General features: G+C 35.3%; 1 protein-coding gene across 2 annotated transcripts in view; it reads left to right on the top strand.

Annotated features, from left to right (window-relative positions):
• TLK1 (tousled like kinase 1) overlaps positions 1–15,033 on the top strand; it is a 147,019-nt gene that overhangs the window by 26,405 nt on the left and 105,581 nt on the right. The gene's annotated exons all lie outside the window — the stretch shown is intronic.

Below are 15,033 nucleotides of genomic sequence, written 5' to 3'. Positions count from 1 at the left end.
TAGAGATAATTTGGGGCCTAGAATAATGGCAGTCTTCTATGACAGAGGATTTACATTAATTTTGGCAGAAATACAGGGGCACTGTAAAATCTCAGATTCTCTTGATCTACTTTTAAGGATTGAGATTAGAAGCTCGGCTTTAATCCTGTTCACTTTTGCTCCAAGATTGGGATCCCAGTGCAGTGTTTGGGGGAGGCTCTGGATTTCATCTTTTTTTTTTTTTTTTTTTTTTTGCCTGGCTGGCCCAGTGATATTGCCAAAGTTTTGCTTAGCATCTCAGCTTCTAAGTCACTAGTTCTAGAATCAGCAGATGCTTCTACAGGTAGGGGAAGCTTGGTATATCAGACTCCACTCTCTGGAGTTTCTTTTCTTGAACTTTGGCCCCATGATTCTTCATTACCTGATATCTCTTAGTAGACAAAAAAAAAAAAAAAAAAAAAAAAGTCCAACTTTTCAGGTTTCCTGAGCCAGAAGATTGGTCTGATTTACCTAATCACCATTACTAGAAGTAGAAACTTCTTGTTTGCTCTTATTTATTTTTTTAAGTGTATTTATTTAAAAAAATTTTTTTTTTTTTTCAAGTTTATTTATTTTTGGGACAGAGAGAGACAGAGCATGAACGGGGGAGGGGCAGAGAGAGAGGGAGACACAGAATCGGAAACAGGCTCCAGGCTCTGAGCCATCAGCCCAGAGCCCGACGCGGGGCTCGAACTCATGGACCGCGAGATCGTGACCTGGCTGAAGTCGGACGCTCAACCGACTGCGCCACCCAGGCGCCCCTTAAGTGTATTTATTTTAAGAGAGAGTGTTTGCCATGTGAGTGGGTGAGAGGCAGAGAGAAGGAGAGAACAGAATCCCAAGCAGGCTCCACACTCCTTGCAGAGCTCAATGCGGGGCTCAACCTGGGGCTGAAACTCACAGACTGTGAGTTCATGCATGACCTGAGTGATAAAGTTGGAAGCTCAATTGACTGAGCTACCCAGGTGCCCCTGCTTTTATTTTTAATATTTCAATTGGCTTGAAAATTTTGGGTGAATTTGAAATTTTTTTCACCCTCTCAGTGGTAATAATGAATGCATAGTTAAGTAAATGATATCTGCGACTACTTTTTCCTTTTACTATGACAGGACAATCTATTGATGAACAAATCCTACCTTTCCAATGCAGCTTTCTCTCTCTCTCTGTCTCCCTCTGTCTCTCTCTCTTTTTAATGTTTATTTATTTTTGAGGGAGAGACAGTGTGAGTGGGGGAGGTTAGAGAGAGACACACACACACAGAATCTGAAGCACGCTCCAGGCTCTGAGCTGCCAGCACACAGCCAGACTCAGGGCTCGAGCCCATGAACCCTAAGATTATGACCTAAGCTGAAGTTGGGCACTTAACTGATGAGCCATCCAGGTGCACCCCCCCCCCCCATCATTGTTTTTAAAGTACATGAACAGCAATTTGGGAAGATGAAGTACATATAATATGACTAAAAAAGACACAGGATTGATTTTATGCATCATATAGAATTATTCGTGTGAGCACAGTCTTCTTTTAGGCCCAGTGACTTACAATACTGCTGATTGTATAAGTGATCCATAGTATGGATGCATTTTTAAATGTCTAAAAGGTCAGTGAAACCAGTTTTTCCTCATCCTTTGTACTTGTTTGTATATTGAACTGGGCTTTATTTTGTACCTATTCTTCCTTCCTGCTACCCCATACTTTTTGCTAATGATAATGGAACCATTGCCCATAAAAAGGTAACTGGGCCTTAGTGTTTATTGTCAGGTGACCAGATAAGTGAGACCTGCAGGAAGAAACTCACTGTTGTCGCTGAAACACACCAAATTCAGTGTCTTCAAAAAGGAACTCGTGATCTGTTTCCCCAAACCAGTTCCGTTTATAGTTACTTACTGTTACTGCCAGTTATCCATGTGTAAACCAGAAACATTCCCCTTTCCCTTACTTTTCACATTCAGTCTACTACCAAGTCCTGTTTTTTTTTCATCTCCTGGGTACCTTTCTGATCTTCTGTGACACTAGTTCAGTCTAGTGCCTCTTACCTGGATCACTATAGTGGACTCCTAACTGGTGTCCGTGAATCCACCCTGGAATCTCTAATTAGGAAGAAACATAGAAACTGTAATACTTTCCAAGTGACAGTATTTAATATTCTACCTGACTAAAGTAATTTTTTTATTATGTTGATTTTCTTATTGAGTTATGTGAAACTGTAGTTCTTTGGCTTTCTAAATAAGGTGTCTTCATGTTACTGACTGTCTGTTATATGCCAGGAGAAGTATTGCATTTGTCTTCGTGCCAGTAGGTTACATGGTTGTTTTCATTTTATGAATGAGGAAACTGAGGCTGAGAATTACTAAAGCAGTAGAGTTGAAATACCGATTTGGTTGTCTTTTAGACCAGGTTTCTTAAGTTTGAAATTTTGGGGATGCCTGAGAATATCCATTTATTCATTCAAGAAATATTTATTGAGAGTCTCTATGTGGTAAGGCATTCTTTTAGGCACCTTGATATTTTAGTAAACAAACTCCCCCAAGTTCCTATTTTTTTGGAACTTATCTTCTAGTAAGAGGAGATATGCCAGCTCGTTGATAAAGCTGCAGACTCAGAATGACTGTTTGCCAGGGAGTTTCAGAACTACAGTGTTTCCCTGTCTTGGCAGGGGAAGGGAGATTTGTGAAATTTAACTTTACTTGGGGTTCTCCATAACTTCAAATGGCAGGTAGTCTCTAGTTTTTACTTAGGGCTATGAACATGGTGTCAGCCTGTTTTAGAGTGGTCAAGTAGGCTGAAAGGGGCTTCACATACTATGTCAGGTGTCCCCAAGGCCACTTCTATTTCAGAGATTAGTTAGAAAGGCTAGTGGGCTCAGCATATAGTTGTACTCATCTTTGATGTGCATTATAATAACATAGTGAAGATACATAGCTGGATCTTAAGGGAAAATACATAGGCAGGAGTAGAGGAATCCATATGGAGGCTTCCTTAAGTTCTCTCCCTCACTAGAGGGGGCACGCAGAGTACACACTCTTCCCCCATGAGAGTGCAGCAACAAGTGTGCAGTGTGCCTATCTGGGGAAGTTCACTAGAGACTCCGCTTTCAAGGTTTTTATTGGGGATACCTTCTTCCTACCATATACCAACCACATTGTTTCCACGACCAGTTCAGGCACTGGTCAGGCACATAATTCCTATCAATTATGGAAAGGTGGGAATTTCTTTGCAGCAGGCCTTTCTAAAGATCGCATCCTTATGCTTGGTTAACTCATTTCTGCAGTTACCTTTTGACTCTGGATGGAGATTGCTGAGGTGGATCTGGGAGAGATAAATGAATACTTACATAGTAGTTTTCCTACTATGCCTTGGGAGTCATTGTTTTAAGGAAATAATTCTAATCCAAACAAAGCATTTTAGGTAGAAGGATGTTTGTTGCAGCACTGTTTTCAATAGCAAGAAATTAGAAAACGCTTGAATCACCAGTGGTAGAGAAATAATTAAATATATTACTGTACATCCATTTAATGGAATGTTAGGTAGTCATGAAATAATGTTCATGAAAACATGTCATAATGTGGAAAATTGCTTTTGTAAGAACAGCAGATACAAAATAGTAATTAGTGTAGAATCTTGACAGTGATGGCTACCAGATTCTGCTTTTAGTTCTGAAATTTGTGAAGAGAAGACAAGTTCCTTCATAGGAATGCAGGAAAATATAAAAAATTGTTAATTTTTTGTTATGGAAACATCTTTTAATTTATCGAAGTAGGATGAATATTGCAGTGAACCTTAACATACCCATCACACAGTTTGACAATCATCAGTTTTAATACAAAAGTTTAAGTTGCTTGTAGGAAATTTAAATAAATTTCATTAAAACATGTATACTGCATAGGGTAGTAGCATTAATATGCAGTAAAATTAAATACATAAATTTATAATTTATCTGAAGCTTTTTTATGGCAAAGAACTGCCACTGCCATTTTCATTATTAATGTTATTAATTGGGTTTATTTGGGGGAAAGATTTTTCAAAAACAAAATAGTTTTTTGGTGGTCGGGGGTGGGGGTTGGGATAACTCTGTGATTTTCTAGATATATGACTATAGATAAGGAAAATCAAACCCAAAGTGAGAATTGAATGGGTGGAGGCTATAGAAGTGTCTCATTTAGCAGCACTTCAAAAATGATAATTTTATTATGTCATTACTTTTAGGGTCTTTTGCAAATGGTTGATATTATGAACGTGGAAACATTTTTGAATGCCAGGGGCTACTATGAAGTATAATGTTAGTTGTTGGATAAAAGGTATATAGAAAAAAGACTGGGAGAAAATAAACATGAATGGTGTTGACTTTGGTTATCTTTGGGTAGTAGGATTATGGGTGGGAATTTTAGGCTCCAATTTTTTTACATTTTTGTGTTTTTCTTTATTGTTGGCAATTTGGGGTTCGTGACCAGTGGTAAAAAAGGAAAGGAGTGAAATTGCTTCTTGTCCTTATTTTATAAAGATAATGTCCTTTTTTTCATAAGGCAGATAGCTTGATATTGGGAAATGTTAAGTCAGAAAATTGGTATAATAGAAAGAAAACTTGGTATAAGTCAGAGGTTTTAAATGTATAGATTTGCTGGAACATTATGGTGTAAAATTTGAGGGCCAAAGCTTCAGATAAATTATAAACTTATATATTTATTTAATTTCATTGCATATTAATGCTACCTTGTAAGCCTTATACTTAATAAGGCTTTGCATGTATCACTCTGTTTTGGCAGCTTTGAGATAATACACAAGTAAAAGATGTATGAGAATGATGTCACCCATAGTTTCTTTGAATCACTGAAAACTGAAAAATGGCAGTCATAATCATTTGTAAAGATACGAGGGGATTGATTATACTTTAGGCCATTCAGGTCATCGAGTACATAGGTTGAACCATATGAACCCATTTTGTAGATTAAAAATGTTTCGATACTGCTGCATATGGTTCAGTCTGTCAAAAATTATAATTTCTCATCCTTCATTAAAACTGATTTTCTTAGTTTACATATTTATCTGGAATTGCAGGTTGGTGTTTCTATTAAGGTTGCAGGTAATAGGAAATATTACTAAAATTTAAAAATTTTGTTTGGTGGTTTGGTCTTTGGAAATGTGTCTTTCTAGAGGCACGTTATGATCTTAATGGGTTTATACACACATTTATGTATCTGGCACCTAAACTGTTGGCATACTCTGGAGTTGTATAGCCATTTAGAGTTGGGAATGATGGCTAAGTGTGTTTTTATTTTCATTGAGCAGGATAATTTATGTTAAACATGTCTGTGTGGGCATTGAGAGCAGGTAGGGTTCCTAGGCAGAGTGGTTTGTTTTGTTGGGAATCTTTTGGGTTTATTAATTTGAAGACTTTAGTATTTTTTTTTCTTTATTTGAAAACTTAGGCTAGAGAAATTGAAAGTGAGTAAATTAGAATACTCCACTGTTTGTTAATATTCTTCTGTTGCTTTCTCTTCTCACATGACTTAACTTCGTGTGTGGTTTTGGGCAAGTTGCTTACTTTTCTAGGACTCAGTTATAGTTAAGTAAAAATTGTGGAGGCTATATATTCCAGGAACCTGCTACAAGGCTTACAAGTATCATCTCATTTAATTTGCATAAGAATTCCGTGAAGTAGGCTGTGTTATTACCAGGATTTTAGGACAGAGCTGGAATTTGAACTCAGTCTGATTAAACCCATGTTCTTAACCCTAAAGCTGTATTGCTACAATAAATTTCCACAGAAATCCATTTTAGGAGTCTTGTTGAGGACATGATAGAGATGATGTTGGTAAAATAATACTTATGTTGAAATCACTGTGTAAACATTAAGATATTTTATCCTTATTTATTATAATACATTGTTTTAAGAAGTGTTTTAATGGGTAGGTAGTGCTCAACTTGGACTTCTTATGTAGAGTGAATGCAACTTCCTTCCTTGTCAGAGATTTATTTCCCTGATGCACATGGACCATATGAAGTAACTTTCAGTAGCCCTTCTTTCACTCTGCCTTGTTGGGATAGAACAGACCAAAAAGGAGTAGTGTGGGGCAGTAAATCATCACTGTCCTTTTGAAGGTATATCAAAATGGTTACCTCTGAGGAGTGGGATTTTGGGAGACGGGGAGTATTGGGCCTTTCAGTTTTAGTTTTCTGTATCATTTCATCCAGCATGTATTACATTAATAATGGGAAAAGGCATGAAACTAAAAAAGATTCTTAAGTAATTAGTACTTAGGTTGGGGATAGGATACCAGTTTACTTTGTGGTAGTAAGAAGAAAGTGAACTAGGTCAAGTCTCAGCCAAATGCCTATTTTGGAGATTTCTCAGAAAACATTCCTTTTTACATGAGCAAGCACATGCGTTCTGTCTCTTTCTCTCCCCCCTCTTCCTTTCCCTTTCTATCTCTCTCTCTCTCATACACACACACATACCACACACCACACATACCATACTCTTACTGCTCTTTTGGGATAGGGGTGCTTAGCTGAGTGGGTTTAAGTTCTAACAAAAGGTAATATGACTTATCTCTCAGCGTCTCAATGTTATCTTTAAAATGAGAACTATATGTTAAAATAGAGAAATAGCCTAATATAAAAATACATTTATGTGTCTGTGTATATATACACACATTTATATGTATATGCATGTGTGTACATGAGAGAGATTGGTTTTAAAAACAGCAAGTAATTATAAACATGAAGGTAGAAGAATAGGAGTCATATTACTTTGACATTAACAGAAGAAATTTAGGCACTGAAGTACATGTCGTTTTACATACCAGAAATTCTAACCTCAGGGAGAAAGCTAGAAGGGAGCGTGTGTGTGTGTGTGTGTGTGTGTGTAAAATAGGTCAATCTTCAGTAAGCAGTTGTATTGTAGCATACATATATGCTCACACTTTATTGAATACTTACTAAGTGACAGATTTAGTTTAAAACTCTGCATATACACTTGTTTTACTCTAACAACTAACAGTTACATTTATTATCCATTTTACATATAAAAAAAGTTAAAACATGGTGAAGGAACTTGGCCATATTTATACAACCTGTCTGTGTGTTCATTTTTGTTGGGGAAAAAAAAGCTGTCAGACATTATTTTTTAAAAATCTTTATTGATTTATTTTGAGAGAGTGCACGTGCGTGCACATGCAAGTGGGGGAGGAGCAGAGAGAGAAGGAGAGAGAGAATCCAAAGCAGTCTCTGCGCTATCAGAGTAGAGAGGCTCGAAGTCACAAAACATGAGTTCATGACCTGAGCCGGAATCGAGAGTCAGATGCTTAACCGACTGAGCTACCCAGCCTCCCTGTTTTTTTAATTTGTAAGAGTAAAATTGAAATTAAATTATTACTCGTTTTCTAAGGTCGTGATAGGATAGAGAAGCAAAAACTAGGACTCTCTGCTTTACCCCTGATGTAATCTATATTTCCTTTTCTGAATAATTTGGTCTCAGTATGTCTGAATTCTTTGCTGTAAGGGTTACAACAAAACTGTTTAAAATGACTAAGTATCTTAAAGATAAGCTGAGGTATTAATCTGACTTGGAGTGTGATTCTAGATCAGACTTGTCTTCTCTTTAACCACAGGCTTGTATAATTAAATGTGTGCTCTAGATTGAGGAACTTGACTTTCTATGCTTACTCTTTAAGTCATTCTACATGAAATATTTGGTGTGAGTATATTTATGTATATGTGTACAGTACATATGTATTTGTGTAGGTAGATGGATAAATGTATATGGCTCAGAAATAGTTTCATGAAACAGAATAAAATACAAAAACAGACCGATGGTTATGTGAGAATATGATAGATGACCAGAAAAATATTTCAAATCACTGGGAGAGGTTGCATTTCTGAGAAGTTGTGTAACATTTTCTTTTGGAAAAAAATTCTAGTGATAGACAATTAAACTCTAAATGGATTAAAATTTCAAATGCTAATATTTAAAATCATTAGAAAAAATGTGGGAGATGTTTTTATTAGATTCATGGGGGGAAAAGGTTATGAAGGAAATTGGGCTACTTTTATGATAGCTATTTAGCATGTTGATTTAACTACCAAAAAATTAGGATATTTAGTTTTATTTATTTGTTTATTTGATTTTTTTAAATGTTTATTTGTTTTTGAGAGGGAGAGAGAGACAGAGCTTGAGAGGGAGAGAGAGACAGAGCCTGAGTGTGGGGGACAGCAGGGAGCAGAGAGAGAGGGGGACACGGAATCTGAAGCAGTCTCTAGGCTCTGAGCTGTCAGCACAGAGCCCGACATGGGGCTCAAACTCACAAACCACGAGATCATGACCTGAGCCAAAGTCAGTCGCTTAACCAGTGGCGCCATGCAGGTGCCCCAGGATATTTGGTTTTAAATTGGAAATCAAGCCATGGAATAAATGTTGAAATGTGATATACTCAACAAAAATTATAGCTATGTTCACTAAATATGTGATAGAAAATACTGTATATGAAAATAGATATATTCTATCAACCATGTTAAAATGGTATTTAGGGGCACCTGGGTGGTTGGTAAGAGTCTGACTTTTGATTTGGGCTCAGTCACGATCTCAGTGTTCCTGAGTTAGAGCCTTGCATCGGGCTCTGCGTTGACAGTGTGGAGCCTGCGTGGGATGTTGTCTCCCCTTCTTTATTCCTCCCCTGCACATACATGTACGCACGCTTGCACTCTCTCAGAAAGAAAGAAATAAACATTAAAAAAAAAATAAAACGGATGTTTAAAGACAAGAGTTGGAGGTAATTCTGGAGTGTTGAACAGTGTAGATTTCTTAAATTCTTTTTGTGTCCTAAATTTTCAAATGCATTAAAAAACTAATGAAAAGGAATGATTTAAATGGAATATTTTATCTTGTGAAAATAATTTCTAACTTTATCATAGTGTTTCTGTTTTTAATCAGAGTTCTTTGCCTTATCAGGCATAATGTGAAAAGTATTAATAGAACAAAGACCTTAACTGTTCTGTATAAATCAGCTTATCAGATGAAATATAAAAAGTAACAATTAAAATCTGGAATGAATTAAAATATTTTCAGACTTCAGGAAGTTTTAAATTTACAAATGTGAGGCAATGGCTCAGTAGCAGCTGAATCTATTAGGAAGGTCTAAGTTAACAAACTCATTTCCTTTACTTTTTAGTAACTAGTATTAACCTTTTGAAAACATGCTTTCTAGATACCGTGATTTTGTTTTGACTATCTGCCAAGGAAGATGAAGTCTTAAGGTAATTAAAAATGATACAATGAAAGGTAGATTCCTTGTTATAAAAAAGGTGATAGAATTATAAAATAATGCTGACTAACCAGAACAATACTGTGTCCAAATACATCCTTTTTTTTAGACTGGTCACCTTGGGAGACTATAGTTTTATAAAAAGTAAAATTGAGTGAGTGTGTGTGTGTGTGTGTGTGTGTGTGTGTGAGAGAGAGAGAGAGAGAGAGAGAGAGAGAGAGAGAAATAGGGGCCATGACAAACTGTGTAAAATTGTGGCTTTCATTTATGTTTCCCTAAAATTTTTCTTTATAGAATGGGATGTGATTTCTAATTCAGGTAGTGATATCTTGTTATGTTTTTTATGTGAAATTTTGGGTTTATAATAAATTTTATTGAGTAGTAAGAATAGTAGCATAATTATGAGTCATGTGGTTCTATTTAGAGACAGGTATTCTTTAAGGATGGTATGGTCTTTATAGTGGCTTTTGTTTCTTTTTCAAAAGTATAAACATTTATCATATAATAAAGAATTTGTTGGATTATAGTGAAATTACATATTCTTCAGAAAATCGCACCTCTTGTAATTAGGACCAAATTTTTGGATAAGTGTCAGAAGTGATAGTTTGAGTCCATAAAAGATTAAAATCTTTGAAATGTACTTGCTATAACAAGTCTGCAAACTGCCTATTTTTGCATGGTTAAAAAAATTGAAAGAATAATACTTTGTGACATGTGAAATTCAAATTTTAGTGTCCATAAATAAAGTTTTATTGGAACACAGCTGTTTTTGCATTTTAATGGCAGAGCTGAGTAGTTGTGACAGAGACCCTGTATGGCATTCTCAGCACTTCATACAGCTCTTGGTGCACTACAAATTTCAGTGCTGCAGTTATAACTTGATGGTGTTTTGAGTGCCATGTGTATTGCCAGCCTGCGATATTTCTTTTATTTTTTTTATACCAGTGCATATCTATCATGTCAAAACAAGAAAAGAAAGAAAAATGGACTATGAGTGGCATACTTTTAAGGCACAGTGGAGTGTGTATTATTTTGTTGAATCAGAGAGCAAAACATTTTTTTTTATTATGCAGTGACACTGTAGCTGTTAGAGAAGAATATATGTTGACATTATTAGACTAAGCATACACCACACTTCTCAACTCTCCATTTTCTCTCTTTATTTCTATATTTCTTTTTTTTCAACCCTCAATTTTCTTAAAGTAACAGTCAATTTAAAATGGAATATCTTATCACAGCATAATTTCTTCATAAAAATAAAAATTGAAAATGAGACTGCCACCAAAATAAGTTTCCAAGTGGTTCATTTGTTAGCCAAGCAAGGAAAGCCATTTACTGATGGTGAGTTAATTAAATTGTGTTTGATTGTAACAAAGAAATGTGTCCGGGGGGAGGGGGCGGACAAAAACTTGTTTTAGACCATAGATTTTTTTGGGCAAGAACACTTGATTTAAGAATTGATGACATTTGAAGTAACATTAATAGTGTATTAAAAAAACAAGGCAAGTGGGGCACCTGGGTGGCTCATTTGGTTAAGTGTCCGACTTCAGCTCAGGTCATGATCTCATGGTTTGTGGGTTCAAGCCCCGCATCGGGCTCTGTGCTGACAGCTCAGAACCTGGAGCCTGCTTCAGATTCTGTGTCTTTTTCCCGCTCATGCTCTGTCTCTCTCTCTCTCTCTCTCAAAAATAAACATTAAAAAAAGACAACAACAACAAGGCAAGTAATTTATAATGGTTTTCCTTGGCTCTTAATGAGTGAACAGATGTTATTGAGACTATTCAGTTGTTGTTTATTCAAGGTGTCCATGCCGGATTTGAAGTGGCAGAACAGTTAACCTCTGTGAATAGTCTGTGGAGAGCAACTACAGACGAGAATATTTTGAAGTTGAGAAAACACTTAAGTACGATCTGAAGTGGAATCTGCTAAGATGTGCTACAACTGATGGTGGTAAAAATATGTGTGGAACAGAAAAAGGCTTAGTTGGACAACTTTACAAGGCTTGTACAAATGTGAGAGGTTCAAAGCTATGGTTATTTGTTGTGTTATTTATCAGTAGGTACTTTGCAGAAAATAATTTGAATTCATGCTGTGTTCTTGAATCAGTTTGTCAGTGGTGAACTTCATTTGCTCTCATGGATTTAACTAGCATCAGCTGCCTGAATTTTTGTTAGACATAGAGAAGCTGAATATCTTGACTGGCTTATTAGCAGTGGTAAATTTTTTTGCAATTTTTTGAGTTTAGGACTGAGATTGAAATTTTTCTGAATGAAGCAGATGGCCTTTAACCACTAGTCAAATACTGATTGGCTTTGAAATTAGCTTTTTCTGGAGATTTGGAAATATTTTTAAATAAATCAGACCTAAAATTATGAGGCAAAATAGTGCTTTCATGTGAAATTTAGCTGCAGTAAAGTCATTTCAGTGGGAACTGATGTTTGAAATCACAAGTAACATCAAGCTGCTTTATACATTTCTTATACTGTCAAAGTGAGATCTTCATTCCCATATGAATTTGCATGAATATATTTTTCATCATAAAATACAGCTCCGGCAGCATTTTTCAGACATTGATGCAAGTGCAAAGAAAGTTTCCATATCTCAAAATCCACTTAATTGTGCATTTGAGGAACTTCTACCTAACCTTCAATTGGAAATGATTAATCTGTAGTGTAATAACACATTGAAAGGTAAATATCAAAGGAAGAATCCAAGAGACTTCTGTAGCTGCCTTCAAAGTAATGAATATACTCCATTAAAATCATATGCTTGTGGGTTGATTTCAGTATTTAGCAGTACCTATGCGTCAAAACAACAACAACAACAACAAAACAGTTCAAAGATAAACACAAAACCTGATCAACATTATCAGTTGAGTATTTGCAATACATTTTGATGATTGGAAACTCAAATTAAGTAAAATGTTACCACTCCCCAATTCCAATATTTTTCATTAACTGACTTCTATTTTATAACATTAAAAAGTATCATACTGTTATTATTATATCCTGAATTTATCAGTAAAAAGTTTGTAGTAAGTTTTTCTCTCTCATGTAAGTATCTACATGATTTTGCCTATTGGCCTGCAAAGACTGAAATACTTATGATTGGGCCCTTTTCAGAAAAGTTTGAGAACCCAGATTCTAAAGTAGTGCTTCTCAAACATGAGTGCACATAATAATTACCTCAGGGTCTTGTTAAAATGCAGATTCTGATTTGGTAGGTTTGGTATGGGACCTAAGATACTGCATTTCTTATAAGCATCTGAGGTGAGAATAGATGCTACTGGTCATTGACTGCATTTTGGGAAGCAAGGCTTTAGTATTCAAGGTTACATTTTTATTTAGATAAGTACACTAATATTTCTTATGCATCTATTATTTGTTATGAATTATACCAGGGGTTCTTGCATATATTGCTATTAAAATGTCATAAAAACTTGTTAGATGGTGTTAAGGACTATAATGAGGTTGGGACCCCTAGTAAGGAGTTTTGGTTAGAAACTAGTTGTTTGTTTGTTTGCTTTTCCTTGAGTGTATAGCTTCCTGTAGGACCTCATGGGGAAGTGTTGAGGTCTAGAGGAAGCTATATATCTAAGAAACAAAAACAATCGGAAACAAAATACATTATTAGTTGGTCAGGGTCAAAGCAGGGACTTAGGTTCTCATCTTCCTTGCTAAATTTCAGTGGGCCATCAACCCATTACTAAGCCAAAGAGTAGAAATAGTATATAGCACATAAATGTTTTGCAAATATTTTCTTCCTGTCTCTTGCTTGCCTTTTAATTTTTATGTTAAAATTTGAAGTCCTTTTTATTTATTTTTAAAAAATTATTTGTAAGAATTGTGATAAGGTGTACATAATATAATATTTACCATTTTAACCATTTTTTAGGTGTACAGCTCAGTGCCATTAAGTACATTCACGTTGTACCATCATCACCAACATCCATCTCCAGAACTTTTCTGTCTTCCCTAGTTGAAACTCTGTATCCATTGATCACTTAACTCCTCATTCCACCATGGCCCTCTCCCTCTGGCAACCACCATCTACTTTCTGTGTCTGTGAATTTTACTATTTAGGAACCTCATATAAATGGAATTACATAGTATTTGTCCTTTTGTGTTTGGCTTATTTCACTTAGCATAATGTCTTCAAAGTTTATCTGTGTTGTGACCTCTGTCAAAATTTTCTTCATTTTTAATGCTGAATAATCCATTCTTTGCATATACTACATTTTGTTTATCCATTCATTCATCAGTGGACATGAAGGTTGCATCTACTTTTTGGCTGTTGTGAATAATGCTGCTATGAACATTGATGTACAAAGATCTATTCCAGTTCTTGCTTTCACTTTTGTTGGGTGTATATATACTCAGAAGTGGATTTTCTGGATCATATGGTAATTCTATGTTTAATTTTTTAAGGAACTGCTGTTTGGTTTTCCATAGTGGCCGCACCAGTTTATATTCCCACTAGCCATGCACAAGGGTTCAAATTTCTCCATATCCTTTGTAATGCTTGCTATTTTCTGTTTTATCGTAATAAGCATCCTAATGCATGTGAAGTGATACTTCATTGTGGTTTTGATTTGCCTTTCCCTAATGATTGATATTGAACCTCTTTTCATGTACTTACTGGCCAGTTGTATTTCTTTGAAGAAATGTTTATTCATATCCTCTGCCCATTTTTAAAATTGGGTTGTTTGTTTTTTGTTGTTGGGCTGTTTGTTTTTTGTTGAGTTGTAAGATTTATTTCTGGATATTAGTCCTTTATGAGGTATATGATTTGCAGATAATTTTCTCCCATTCTGTTGGTTGTTTTTTGGCTTTTTTGATAGTGTCCTTTGATACACAAAAGTTTTTAATTTTGATGAATTACAACTTACCTATTTTTTCTTTTGTTGCCTGTGCTTTTGGTTTCGTATCTAAGAAATCACTGACAAATCCAAGATCATGGTGCTTTCCCCTGTTTTCTTCTAAGAATCTATAGTTTTAGGTCTGTATATGCAAATGTGAGATCCCTTGGATATCAAGAAGGAATAGGATGAAAAGCAAAAATTGAAGGCTTTAGCTTTTTAAACATAGTTACCTTTTTGAGTTGAAAGAAAGAAGAGTGGGCAAGAAAGATATATTTAGGTACAGAGATGCAAGTAAACATGGTAGGATAGTCCTTATCCATCTAGTCTTATGTCCAGATAAAGATGAAAGGTAAGGAAAGGAATTTTAAAAGATAAGATCTATAGGAATAATTGTTAGCCTTTAAGATAGAGGAATGCCAGAGTATGTGGAAGGGGTCTAGAGTAGTTTGAAAATGTCCACATGTGATTTGGGATTCTGATAATATTTTCCTTGTTCCTTTTGAGAACCACTCATTTAATATTAGTTCTAAGGTTTTATCAGTAGAGAATTGACAGACATAAATAAAAGAATTTTACAAGTTTAATTGCACTTTAGTTAGAGTTTGTGGTGCTTTAGTCTACATACTAACAATTGCATGAGGATGTTAATTTTTCCCCCTTAATTCTCCAGTGATTGTTTAGTAATAGATGTTACTTCAGTGATCTTTTTAATATATGTATGTTTTTCATGTACTTGATAGAAACTGAAAACTATCCAATGTCCAAAAAATCTTTGCGATGTGACAGTCAAAAGAATTCTTCCCAGTTGAAAATATAGTCAGATATAAGGTATATATAAACAAAATAATTACTAATGTTACTTAGTGTCAAAATTCTGTATAAGCTAAGAATAGGGA

Source organism: Leopardus geoffroyi, chromosome C1, assembly GCF_018350155.1.
Source record: "Leopardus geoffroyi isolate Oge1 chromosome C1, O.geoffroyi_Oge1_pat1.0, whole genome shotgun sequence".
NCBI classification, from domain to species: Eukaryota; Metazoa; Chordata; class Mammalia; order Carnivora; family Felidae; genus Leopardus; species Leopardus geoffroyi.
This window is presented reverse-complemented; position numbering and strand designations above follow the sequence as displayed.